The following is a 12,582-nucleotide window of genomic DNA, read 5'->3' as shown; positions in this document are numbered from 1 at the left end:
CCGTGCGGTAACGCACGGTGCAATCCAACCTGGCTCCGTTGACCGCGGAAATGTGGAGTGGCTTGACAAGACGGGTCACCGGAATGCGGAATTTATTCACTAAGGACTCCCGAATAAAATTCCCAGAAGCTCCAGAGTCCAGGCAGGCCACGGCTGAGAGGGGAGAGCTGGCTGAAGTAGAAATCCGAACAGGCACCGAGAGACGTGGAGAAGCCGACTTAGCATCAAGAGACGCCACACCCACGAGAGCTGAGTGCGAGCGTGCGTTTCCCAGGCGTGGAGGACGGATTGGGCAATCCACCAAAAAATGTTCAGTACTGGCACAGTACAGACAAAGATTCTCCTCCTTACGGCGATTCCTCTCTTCCAGGGTCAGGCGAGACCGATCCACTTGCATGGCCTCCTCGGCGGGAGGCCTAGGCGCAGATTGCAGTGGAGACTGTGGGAGAGGTGTCCAGAGATCTAAGTCTTTTTCCTGGCGGAGCTCTTGATGCCTCTCAGAAAAACGCATGTCAATGCGAGTGGCTAGATGAATGAGTTCATGCAGGCTAGCAGGAGTCTCTCGTGCGGCCAGAACATCTTTAATGTTGCTGGATAGGCCTTTTTTAAAGGTCGCGCAGAGAGCCTCATTATTCCAGGATAGTTCAGAAGCAAGAGTACGGAATTGTATGGCGTACTCGCCAACGGAGGAATTACCCTGGACCAGGTTCAGCAGGGCAGTCTCAGCAGAAGAGGCTCGGGCAGGTTCCTCAAAGACACTTCGAATTTCCAAGAAGAAGGAGTGTACAGAGGCAGTGACGGGGTCATTGCGGTCCCAGAGTGGTGTGGCCCATGACAGGGCTTTTCCAGACAGAAGGCTGACTACGAAAGCCACCTTAGACCTTTCAGTAGGGAACTGGTCCGACATCATCTCCAAGTGCAGAGAACATTGCGAAAGGAAGCCACGGCAAAACTTAGAGTCCCCATTAAATTTGTCCGGCAAAGACAGGCGGAGGCTAGGAGTGGCCACTCGCTGCGGAAGGGGTGCAGGAGCTGGCGGAGGAGATGGTTGTTGCTGCTGTAGCTGAGACTGAACTTGCTGTAGCTGTGACTGTTGCTGCTGTTGCTGTGACTGGAGCTGCTGTAGCTGCGACTGGAGTTGCTGTGTCATGGTGGTCAAGTACGACAGCTGGTGCTCTTGTCGGGCGACCAATGTAGGGAGGTCGGCGGCAGCTGGCAGAGGAACTTCAGCGGGATCCATGGCCGGATCTACTGTCACGATGCCGGCTGGCAGGTAGTGGATCCTCTGTGCCAGAGAGGGATGACGAGGACCGCGCTAGTGGACCGGTTCTAAGCCACTACAGGTTTTCACCAGAGCCCGCCGCAAAGCGGGATGGTCTTGCTGCGGCGGTAGTGACCAGGTCGTATCCACTAGCAACGGCTCACCTCTCTGACTGCTGAAGATAGGCGAGGTACAAGGGAGTAGGCAGAAGCAAAGTCGGACGTAGCAGAAGGTCGGGGGCAGGCGGCAAGGTTCGTAGTCAGGGGAGATAGCAGAAGTTCTGGTACACAGGCTTTTAAACACACAAAACGCTTTCACTAGGCACAAGGGCAACAAGATCCGGCAAGGGAGTGCAAGGGAGGAGACTAGATATAGCCAGGGAACAGGTGGGAACCAATTAAGCTAATTGGGCCAGGCACCAATCATTGGTGCACTGGCCCTTTAAGTCTCAGGGAGCTGGCGCGCGCGCGCCCTAGAGAGCGGAGCCGCGCGCGCCAGCACATGACCGCAGGAGACGGGAACGGGTAAGTGACCTGGGATGCGATTCGCGAGCGGGCGCGTCCCGCTGTGCGAATCGCATCCCCAACGGCCATGGCAGAGCAGCGCTCCCGGTCAGCGGGACTGACCGGGAAGCTGCAGGGAGAAAGACGCCGTGAGCGCTCCGGGGAGGAGCGGGGACCAGGAGCGCTAGGCGTAACAAGGACAACAGAACCTCGGACAAACAACAACAAACAAACAAACAGAAAGGGGGGGGGGGGAGGGGGAACAAGGAGGGAGGGGAAAGAGGGGGGGGGGGGAAGGAGGATGTCAGTACCGCCTCAGGGAGGTTGCCTGTCAGAGAAACGGTCCCATGGTTCCCAAACTGAAAGGAAGGCAGGGATAGTATTATTCAAAGAGGCAGTAAGGTATTCTAAAGAGCGTATATCACATATTCGGGAGAGTAGGTCCGATTCAGAGGGAGGAAGAGTCCTCTTCCAGCATTTAGCAACAAGTGTCTTAGCTGCCAAGAACATATGCATAGCCAGTTTAAACAGTTTCTTGGGCAGCGCAGAGTGTGAAAGGTGCAAGAGGTAGACCTGAGGGTCAGGAGGGACCGAGACTCCAAGAACATCTGATACCAAACGACTCACTAACTCCCAGTACCCCGTGATAAGAGGGCAGGACCAGAAAACATGAAACAGAGAGCCCAAACCCACCCCACAACGCCAGCACTGGGGGGGGGATATCGGGATTCAGCCTATTCAATAACTCTGGAGTATGGTACCAACCCATAAGTAATTTGTATTGAGTCTCCTTATAAGCCGTACATATAGATGCCCTAGAGGCCCGCTCCCATATTATCTTCCATTGAGGGAGAGTGATAGTAGTATTAAGTGCCTCCTCCCAGCGAGACATATAGCGATGAGATACCAGGGCTCCCTCCTGAGGTTGGATTAGCAAGGAATAAATATCGGAGAGAAGCCCCCTCGCCTGAGGTCCACCACGACACAGCCGTTCAAACCCCGTAGGGGAAGACACCACTAGCGCACCCAGCATGGAGGACATAAAATGTCGTAGCTGTGAATAATGAAAACGCTCAGACGAGGGGAGATCCCAACGAGACTGTAACTGAGAGAAGGGCAAGAGGGTACGCACCAAAGGATCAACCACATCCGCCCAGCAAAAAAGGCCTCTAGACCCCCATTCCCTTACCATAAGAGAGGTCCGGCCAGGGGGAAAGCTAGGATGATAAAGGAAAGATTGAAGAGGGGAAGAGGGAGACAGTAATTTAAATTTGACTGAACAGTAATTCCACACATATTTAGAAAATGCCATAGGACCCAGGAGAGGGGAGAGAGTAGGAGCAGAGGCAGGAAGAGTCCAGAGGAGAGCGTCAGGGTGGATAGGCGCCAACCACAGCTTCTCTATTTCCATCCAGCGGCTGTAGGCATGATAGGTGGACCACGCCGCGAGATGGCGCAAATGGGCAGCCCAGTAATACTTCACTACATCCGGGACCGCCAGACCCCCAAACGCCCGCCCAGCCAACATCACGGACATCGGTAGCCGATGCCTTTTACCGTCCCAAATGAACCGAAAAATAGCTACCTGTAGGGAGCGCAGGGCCGACAGCGGGACCCGAACTGGCAGGGTTTCAAAAAAGTAAAGGAGTTTCGGAAGGACAGTCATTTTCACCGCAGCAATGCGGCCAAAAAAAGAAATATATTGCGAGCGCCATTTTTCCATAAGGGCACGGAGATCCCTGAATAGGGGGAGATAGTTGGTAGAGTATAGTGAGGAATAGTGAGAGGATATCCAGACCCCAAGGTATTTAATAGCAGAGGGAGACCACCGAAAAGAAAAGTTAGAGCGTAAAAGAGTAGAAAGATGAGGGGGAAGGTTAAGAGGAAGAGCCTCCGACTTAGAAAGATTTACCTTGTAGCCAGAAACCACCCCATAGTCATGCAGGACCCTATAGAGAGAAGGAAGAGACAGTAGAGGTCGAGAAAGCGTAAGAAGGACATCATCAGCAAATAAACAAACCTTGAACTCCCTATCATGTAAGGAAATACCAGTTATGTCCGGATCGCCCCTGATCATGGCAGCCAAAGGCTCAATACAGAGTGCAAAGATCAGCGGGGATAACGGGCAACCCTGACGAGTCCCATTAAACAAAGAAAAAGTAGGAGATGGCGAGTGAGGAAGTTTAAGTGAAGCTGTAGGGGAGGAGTAGAGACCCCGCAGTGCAGTCAAAAACTTCCCCGAAATCCCAAATTTCTGTAAGGTAGCAAAAAGGAACGGCCACCCAAGCCTATCAAAAGCTTTCTCAGCATCAAGACTAAGAATTAATGCCTGTTCAGATCTCCGATTGATCAAATCAATCAGGTCCACTACCCTCCTAGTGTTGTCTCCTCCCTGGCGACAAGGGATAAATCCAACCTGGTCCTTATGAACAAGGGCCGGGAGGAAGGAGCATAGTCTAACTGCCAAAACCTTGGAAAAAAGCTTAAGGTCAGAGTTAAGGAGGGCAATGGGCCGGTAACTCGAACATTCGTGAGGATCCTTACCAGCCTTGGGTATGAGGGTGATAAGGGAGTGCAAGAAAGACTGCGGGATCGTTTCTCCGTCTAGAAAGGAATTGAAAAGGGGGACAAGTTTAGGCACTAACAAAGATGAAAATGTTTTATAGTACAGGTAAGGGAAGCCATCCGGCCCAGGGGAGCGACCAGAGGGGAGAGATTTAAGGACCTCAGAGATCTCCTCTCCAGTAATAGGAGCATTAAGAGCGTCCCGGTCTGTCCCTGAAAGAGAGGGCAAACCACATTGAGAAAGATAGGCATCTAGGGCCGCCGCTCTCTCCCCCTGGTCGGATGGCAACTGGGAAGGAAGTGAGTAAAGATTAGTGTAATAGTCAACAAATAGACGAGAGATATCAGCAGGGTGGTAATGAAGCACCCCAGCAGGGTCCTTCAAAGTTGAGGGGGATTGAGCAGCAGCCCGGTCACGCAACCGTCTCGCCAGCATAGTGTGGGCCTTGTTGCCCTTCTCATAGAAACGCTGCCTAGCATAAAGCAATTGCCTCTCAACTTTATGGAGAGCCAGGTCGCTTAAGCGTGCCCGAGCCGCCACCAAGCTCCTCAGGGTCGAAACAGAAGGAGAACACAACAAGAGAGCCTCCAGTCGAGCAATTTCCATACGAAGTTCCCGAGATCGATTCAGAGCGCTCCGCTTGAGACCGGCGCCCAGAGCAATGCAATGGCCCCGGATCACCGATTTGTGAGCTTCCCAAAGGATAGCCTGAGAGGATACAGAGCCATCATTGGTGATAAAGTAGTCGGAAATACACTGCTGAATCGATTCACGGGAAGGTAAGGATTTAAGAAGAGAGTCGTTCATCCTCCAATGACAGGATCTCAGAGAGGAAGGGGTAGAAGAAAAAGAGAGAAGAACTGGACAGTGGTCAGACCAGGAGATAGGGTCTAGAGAAGTATCAGAGAGCATGCGCACCATAGGGAGATTCCCAAAAAAATAATCGATACGAGTATGCAATTTGTGGGGATGTGAGTAAAAACTAAAAGAGCGCTCCGTCGGATGGCCAATCCGCCACAAATCGTAGAGCGAGGAGTTATGTATGAGACGTCGAAAAAACGAAGCCAGGCGCAGCTGTGCAGGCGCAGGGGGAGCACTAGTAACAGAATGGCGGTCCAAGGATGGGGAAAAAATGAGGTTGAAGTCACCGCCCACTAACCATGCAGAAGGGGGATACCTCTGGAGTTTAGCAAAAACCCTACGCAGGAAAGGGATTTGCGAAGTGTTAGGCGCATAGACATTACAGAGCAAAAGGGGGACCCCTCCCAGTGTACCCTCCAAGATTACGTATCGTCCCATAGGGTCAGAGAGAGAGGAAGAAACTTGAAGCGAGCAGGACCTAGAGACCAGAATAGCCACCCCCGCTGTTTTCCTACTTGTGGTAGCTGAGTAAGACTGGGGAAATAGGTGTTGAAGAAATTGGAAAGACCCAGAATGGTCGAAGTGCGTCTCCTGAAGGAAAACTATATCAGCATGTAAACCAACCAACTCCCTTTGAAGTAGGCGTCGCTTAGTGGGGGAATTAAGCCCCTTAACATTCAGGGAGACACACCTGACCATGGCGGGTGAGTGAAGAAAAAGAAACAGCCATAAAGAAGCATACTCACAAGGACGACCTGGCAGGATACACCGGGCAGCACCAAAACCTCAATGGGGACCGGAAAAGAGCAGGGACCAGCAACTGTACGGACAGGAGAAGGGAATCTAAGGCGGGAGAAAAAAAGGGGAAAGGGACAAACAAGACAACAGAAGACCAACAGAAAACAACACCAAATCAAGAGAAAACACAAAGACAAACAAAACGACGAAAGACCAAACAGATACCAGAGAACCAAACAAACAAATAAAGTACAACAGATAATAGTAAAATAAACCATTGACCAGGAAGCCAATGCGGAGGCCAGGACCATCAAAGTGGACCATGAACCAAAGCATGAGCGATCCATAACTATGGCCTCAGGAGGGGAAATGGAAGGAGTCAACTGGAGAACCACCACCAAAAAGGTAGGAGCCCAACTCTGAGGCCATTGCAGAAAAAACACATATGAATAAGAACCACAGGTGACCAAAAAATGCAACTGTACTATAATGATGGGGATAATATAATTCTTGAACAAATGCAACCGCTCGGAGGGGATAATCTCCGTCAATCAGGGGACTGGCAGAGTCCAGCAGGAACCCCCAAGCAAGAAGTATTGAGGAAAAAATACAACGTCCCAGTCAGAAACTCAGGGGGGAGCCCGAGCCAGGGCCCTCAGGGCGGGTGGTGAAGACTTCCGCTGGGAACCAGACCGGCGAGCTCGGACTGGTTGCCACACAGGAGGCAAAGGTGGAGGGGGAGACATCAGGTCCCAATCTTCCAACTGAGGCACAGGCAATTCCAAGGTGGAGCAGAAGGCTTGAAGGTCAGAAAAGGAGCGTAAAACAGCGGAGCGTCCATCTCTGCGGGCATGGAGCCCGAATGGAAAATTCCACCTATACGGCACCTGATGAGAGCGTAGGACCTCCAGGAGGGGTTGGAGCAGTCGTCGCTTCCTGAGGGTTAACCAGGACAAGTCCTGAAAAAGTTGAAGAGGAGCCCCATTGAAGTCAAAATGTCTCAGGGACCTAGCCTTAGCCATTATAGCTTCTTTAACCTGGAAATCATGTACACAGCAAATAACATCTCGTGGAGCGCCCGAGGCAGATTTAGGACGAAGCGCCCTGTGAGCTCTGTCCAGTTTGATCCTATGGGAGGGGGGTTCGCCAAGTATCAGGTTAAAAATGGTTTCCAGGGTGGCAAAAAGGTCCTCCTCACGTGCAGCTTCCGGCAGCCCTCGCACCCTAATGTTGTTACGCCTCCCTCTATTGTCCAGATCCTCAACATGGGCATGGAGATCCCCAAGGAAGTCCTTCTGAGAAGCAATGGTAGAGTGGAGCTGGGTAATATACTCTCTGGTGTGATCATGAGCATCTTCCAATCCATCCACTCGGTCAGAGACATGCTGGAGGTCTTGTCGCATAGAGGAGATCTCCGCTCGGCAGGCTTCCTTAACCTCAGCAATAAGAGAGCGGAAGTCCTCCTTAGTAGGAATTTGGGAAAGGAGCTGGCTCAAATCAGGGGGAGCAGAGGAATGCACAGACAGGCCCGAGCAGGGTAAATCAGAGTCAGATGCCAAGTCCCAGGACTGGAGGGCTGGGGTCGGCCCCGGTGGTGCTACCGGCCCAGGTTGAGAGCAGGTGGTCCCCTTAGGAGACAGATGGAGTGCCCCAGAAGCTGGCATGGAGGTCTGCATGGCAGCTTGCTTGGTCCTCTGTGGCTTAGGGGAACGTGAGGGGGTATAGCAGGCAGCTAGAGGGTCCAGAGGGGTAATAGGAGAATGGGCTGGGGGAACAGAGGCAGGTCCCACTTGTGTAGGGGAGTGGGAGGCCGAGCAGTAGTGAGTAGCTGAGCTCGGCAGAGAACTTGCAGGAGAAGGCCGGCCCCCCACCAAGGAAGCCCAAGATGGAGCCCCAGCAGGTCCACCCAGCGACAAGGGAGAGGAGCCCACCAGGGACAGCTGTAGAGCGGGGATAGGGGGGAAATCCGCCGTTAACACAGGTCCCCCAGCAGCACTCACCGCCACAGGCAACAGTTCCAGCGTAGGAGAAGAGCCCACAACAGGGGCCGCAGCAGCAGGCAGGAGATCCGGAGCAGGGTCAGTAGCGCTGCTCCCCGACGGCTGAAGCGAGGTCACAGGCTCAGTCACGGCAGCTGCAGTCACCGGCAGTAGAAGCGCAGGCGTCCCTGGTGTCTTCGGCAGATGGTAAGCAGAGAGATCCCTCGTGGGTAGCACTGAGTGAGTGCCGGAACGGGAGCGCAGGCCCAGCGCAGGTCCCGTAATGGCGGTGAGGGAAGAAGAAGCTGAGGCCGGGGACGGCTGAAAGTAGCGTGGTATGCCTCCGGAGGTAGATAAAGTCAGTCGGGCGGGTGCAGAGGGGTTTCGGGCACGTCGGGAATTCTTCCCCATCTGAAAGCAGGGTCACCTTAGTGGATTTAAAGCTCCTTTATGGCCAACAGAGCGGGAGCCCTCTCAATGTGCGGCCATCACCGTCGGCGCCAAGCCACGCCCCCCGGAAAATTAGATTTTTAACACTAAAATGATGGTGTTACTCCAAATTTTTCATTTTCACATGGTGTAATAGGAGAAAATGGACGCCACAATTTGAAGCCCAATTTCTCCCGGTTAAGAAAACACCCCATATGTGGGGTCAGTACAGGTCTCAGAACAGAAGGAGCCTTTGGACTTGGAGATAGAATTTTGCTGGAATTGAAGTCGGGGGCCATGTACATTTACAAACCTCCCATCATACCAGAACAGCAGAAACCCCCCACATGTGACCCCATTTTGGAAACTACACCCCTCACAGAATTTAATAAGGGGTGCAGTGAGCATTTACTCCCCACTGTCGTTTGACAGATCTTTGGAACAGTGGAATGTGCAAATGAAAGATAAAATTTTTCTAAGCCTGTTAAGTTTATAAAAATGTTATTTAACCCCTTAAGGACTCAGGGTTTTTCCGTTTTTGCACTTTCGTTTTTTCCTCCTTACCTTTTAAAAATCATAACCCTCTCAATTTTCCACCTAAAAATCCATATTATGGGTTATTTTTTTGCGTTACCATTTCTACTTTCCAGTGACATTAGTCATTTTACCCAAAAATTCATGGCGAAATGGAAAAAAAAATCATTGTGCGACAAAATCGAAGAAAAAACGCCATTTTGTAACTTTTGGGGGCTTCCGTTTCTACGCAGTGCATATTTCGGTAAAAATGACACCTTATCATTATTCTGTAGGTCCATACGGTTAAAATGATACCCTACTTATATAGGTTGGATATTGCCGTACTTCTGGAAAAACTACATGCAAAATGTATACGTTTAAAAATGTCATCTTCTGACCCCTATAACTTTTTTATTTTTCCACGTCCAGGGCGGTATGAGGGCTCATTTTTTGCGCAGTGATCTGAAGTTTTTAACGGTATGATTTTTGTTTTGATCGGACTTTTTGATCACTTTTTATTCATTTTTTAATGGTATAAAAAGTGACCAAAATACGCTTTTTTGGACTTTGGAATTTTTTTGCGCGTACGCCATTGACCGTGCGGTGTAATTAATGCTATATTTTTATAGTTCGCACATTTACGTACGCGGCGATACCACATATGTTTCTTTTTTATGGGAAAAGGGGGGTGATTCAAACTTTTATTAGGGAAGGGGTTAAATGACCTTTATTAACACTTTTTTTTGCAGTGTTATAGGTCCCATAGGGACCTATAACACTGCACACACTGATCTCCTATGCTGATCACTGATCTCCTATGCTGATCACGCCTGTGATCAGTGTTATCGGCGCTTGATTGCTCCTGCCTGGATTCGTCGATCGGACATCGAGGAGGCAGGTAAGGGCCCTCCCGGTGTCCTGTAAGCTGTTCGGGGCGCCGCAATTTCACCGCGGCGGTCCCGAACAGCCCGACTGACTAGCCGGGATACTTTCACTTTCGCATTAGAAGTGGCGGTCAGCTTGGACCCCCGCTTCTAAAGGGTTAATACCACACATTGCCACGATCGGCGATGTGTGGTATTAGCCGCCGGTCCCGGCCGTTGATGAGCGCCGGGACCGACGCGATGTGATGCGGGGTCGCAGCGCGACCCCGCTTCATATCGCGGGAGCCGGCGCAGGACGTAAATATACGTCCTGCGTCGTTAAGGGGTTAAAAAAGAAACACTCCCCCACAAGCCCTTATTAACGATTTTATTAATATTAAACAAAAAACACACAAAAAAAACCACTGGTCGTAGTCTACCAAATCTGAAGTAGTCCACATGATACACCGATCTGAAATGAGAAAAAAACCATTCCAGGGAGCATCGAGCTGGCGGTCCTCCACCAAGCGAGATACCACCTGTTCCAAACCTTGCCTCTCAGTGCCCCCCTGATTATGAGAGTATGAATGTTTCATTTAATCAGTTATGGTTCATTGCTATTGCTCCAACATGTTTCATTGGATTCTTGTGATAATTTCACAGGTCATATGACATCGAGGGCCAAAGGGCCTCAGTCTTGAAAAAATTACAACCCCTAAGATTAAAAGATGAAAGTTGAAATCTCTATTGAAGATGTATGTTAGCTAGTGCTACCATCAAAAAATTTTTGGCCCAGGCCCAGCAGCAACAGTAAGCCAAGTAGTTCCTGAAACATACAGAGTGGAGCAGGAAACAGGTGAATGTTTAAATCTCTATTGAAGATGCATGTTAGCTAGTGCTACCATCCAAAAATGTAATGCCCAAGCCCAGAAGCATCAGTAAGCCAAGTAGTTCCTGAAAGACACAGGAGCAGTCAGGCGCAGGCATCAGCAGTACACCTAAGGGCTTCATAACCCCTTACTTTGAAAAATCAATGTTGAAATCCCAATTAAGTATTTATATTAGCTAGTGCTACCATAACATATATTGAGTTAATATCCCATTCCCAGCAGCATCAGAAAATTATATATTGGCTGAATGTCACAGCCTGGAGGTGGGGAAAGCATAAGGAGCCCATAATATAGTGTCTAAATGGTACAGCCTGAAGGTGGCTGAAGCATGAGGAGATGAAGATTTTGGATAGCTAGTGCTACCTACCATAACAACATTTTTATTCCCAGGCCCAGCAGAGGTCTCAGTAAACCATATATTGCCTGAATGACACAGCCTGGAGTTGGCTGAAGCATGAGTACACACACACCAGGGCTTCACAATCCCCAGGAAAAAACACAAGAATTTTTTAAATTTAAAATTAAGATTTTGCATAGCTAGTGCTTCCATAACAAAATGGGAAGCATGAGGAGACCATTGGAATGTATGATTTTTTTATTTAAATTTAAGATTTTGAAATTGAAATTGAACTTCTAACTCCCAAGTGTCCAGGACCCCGGCGTGTGGGTACAAACAGCCAAATCTAACAAGCCCCCACAGGGCTTCTGTGGCTGTGAGATGTAGGTGCAACATCTCCGTTGTCCAGACCAGCCATTGTTTCCAACACTTTTCGGCAAGGCAAACCATGTAAAGAACAGCGTGACACCGCCGTGCCCTGCACACATGGTATGCTGAAGGGCCACTGAGACTTGTCCGGGCAGTGGAGCCAGAGGACACAGTGGAGGATGAGGAGTCGCACACTGTCACAGGACCAATGGGCTGACAGCGTGGAGGAGGAGGCGGTGTGACCTGTCCAAGTTGGGGTTGAGGCTGTGCAGGAACCACATTCACCCAGTGAGCCGTAAAGGACATGTATTGTCCCTGACCGTAGTTACAGCTCCAGACGTGAGCACTGCCGTGCACTTTGGTACACACTAACAGGCTCAAGGACTGGTCCACCTTCTCTTCCACAAAATTGTGCAGGGCTGGTACTGCCTTCTTCGCAAAGAAATGACGGCTTGATACTCTCCACCTCGGCTCGGCACAAGCCATCAGTTCTCTGAAAGGTGCAGAGTCCACCACTTGAAAAGGGAGGGACTGCAGCACCAGCAACTTAGAAAGGAGCACATTCAACTTGTGCGCCGTTGGATGAGTGGGCGCATACTGTTGTCTCTTGGACATGGCTTCGCGGATGGATTGTTGGCGGAGTGGCTGACTAAAAGAGGGAGAAGCAGGAGCATCTGGAGCGACAGAAGAAGGTATGACACACAGCTCCCTTCGGCTGAGGTGGTGGAGCCTTGGCTGGCTGAAAGAGGAAGCGGCTGGCCACTGGGTGATGCAACAGGCTGGAGCACAACACCGGAGCCACGGTTCTTGCAGGCCGCTTTATGGTGGCGAAGCATGTGTTAACGCAGGGCCGTGGTGCCAACATTGGGACCCTGGCCACACTTCGCCTACTGCCGACATATCTTGCATGTGGCTACGTGAACCTCCTCCAGATGCTTAATGAAAAACTGCCACACCGCTGAGCAGCTGATTTTCCTACCAACAGTCCGCACTAATTGACTGCTACTCCCGTCATCTCCAGGAACCCCTGTTACACTACCTCCCGGAAAGGTAGGCTGCCCCGAAGCAGGTTGTCTCCCCCGGGCACGTTTTGCTCCAAAATTTCCACTTCTGTCACCACGCTGACTGCCAACCATACTACCGCCTTGCTGGCTCAGCTGCTGCCTCAAGGGCAACCTGCAACTCTCTTCTCCTGATGATGATGAAGCCCCTTCTGCACCCGTCTCCCAATTGAGAGGGGTGAGCCGTGGTTGCCGTGGTTTTCTCTCGC

This window comes from Hyla sarda, chromosome 1 (assembly GCF_029499605.1).
Source record: "Hyla sarda isolate aHylSar1 chromosome 1, aHylSar1.hap1, whole genome shotgun sequence".
Taxonomy (NCBI): domain Eukaryota; kingdom Metazoa; phylum Chordata; class Amphibia; order Anura; family Hylidae; genus Hyla; species Hyla sarda.
The sequence above is the reverse complement of the archived record's forward strand: the minus strand, read 5'-3'. Positions refer to the sequence as shown.